Below are 1,348 nucleotides of genomic sequence, written 5' to 3'. Positions count from 1 at the left end.
AAGTGAATACCCATCTCAAGTCAAAATAATAGTTGGTTTAACTAAGATACTTCCTATAGACACTACCAAACCTATAGGTCTCCTTAAAGGGTTTTAATCCTAAGGTCAAAGCATTTGCTCTGATACCAGCTGTGATGACCCAGCGTACCACTGCATGGTGTAGTACACAAGTCGTTGACATAACACAAGTGAAACACCGTTCCACTCATATTACATCTCTCAGAGTGGTACAACAGAAACATATGCGAGTCCAAGGTATGTCTATAGAAATACACACGATCTGTTTACATAAGATCAACACAACCTCCTACTTTACAGTGAGGTAAAACTTCAAATAAAGCTCCAGAAGAACGACTCGTAGTCTATCTTATTGCTAACTCAAGATTATGAGCTACTTGGCTTGCTATAGAAATCTAGCTACTTAGGTGCTAGGATTAGGGAAAGGTTCCCTTCTATTACTAGTCTAGGTTTCCATAATAACTGATGCAGGAGTTGACTCCATTGACTTCTTTGATTGGATTCTTCATCTTGTTGCAGTTGACTCCTTTGTCTTCGAGTTCCACGGTAGTTTCTCCTTCAGTGCATTGCTCTAAGAAGGGGGTTCAAACGAGATAGAATGAGTACGAGCGTACTCAGCAAGTTCATATTAGGAAATATGTGTATCATGCACTAGCTACAGCCATAGACCCGAAAGTCATAGGCCAATGCAAGTTTTTATAAACATTTCTTCAAAAGGTTTATTTTATTCTGAAAACTATGCCCGTCGGTCTTCACAGTTGACCAGAACTTCGTGGAGTTCCTTTCTCGCCGCTGTCATAGCTCCTTCCCGGAACAGGGAGTGACAAATACAATTCAAAGATCCTCTGCAGAGGTGCGTTACTTTTCCCATAAGAGAACTTATCCTTGATACCAACCGGGTGATCGTTCCCGTCCACACTTCCTTGGTGTGGGGCCAGTGTGTAAGGTCCAAGCCAATCACTGCCTTCTCCGCGACCCTGCAAACCCACCCTTTTGTCCAACCGTACACCTCCAGTAGACTTCCCCCGATAATACGGCTTTACTCATGGTGTACTCCGGACAATCCCTCATAGATGGTAGAGATTAACATCACTAATGGATGGGGATTTAAAAGGATATCCCAACCTATTGCGGCAGTGCCTCCAACACCCCACCGTCTCTACCAATCCGTTGGCGTGCAGAAGGGAAAAGATACAGCTGACTTCCCGCAGCCATTATAGATCTTATGGTCAACGCGATATGTACGGCGCTAGAATCACTGGACGGCATTGGTAATTAATCCTAGGGTGATATAACCCATTGCAATGGAACCTCCACCATATCAACACAT

This window comes from Lolium perenne, chromosome 3, assembly GCF_019359855.2.
Source record: "Lolium perenne isolate Kyuss_39 chromosome 3, Kyuss_2.0, whole genome shotgun sequence".
In the NCBI taxonomy this organism is placed as follows: Eukaryota; Viridiplantae; Streptophyta; class Magnoliopsida; order Poales; family Poaceae; genus Lolium; species Lolium perenne.
The sequence above is the reverse complement of the archived record's forward strand: the minus strand, read 5'-3'. Positions refer to the sequence as shown.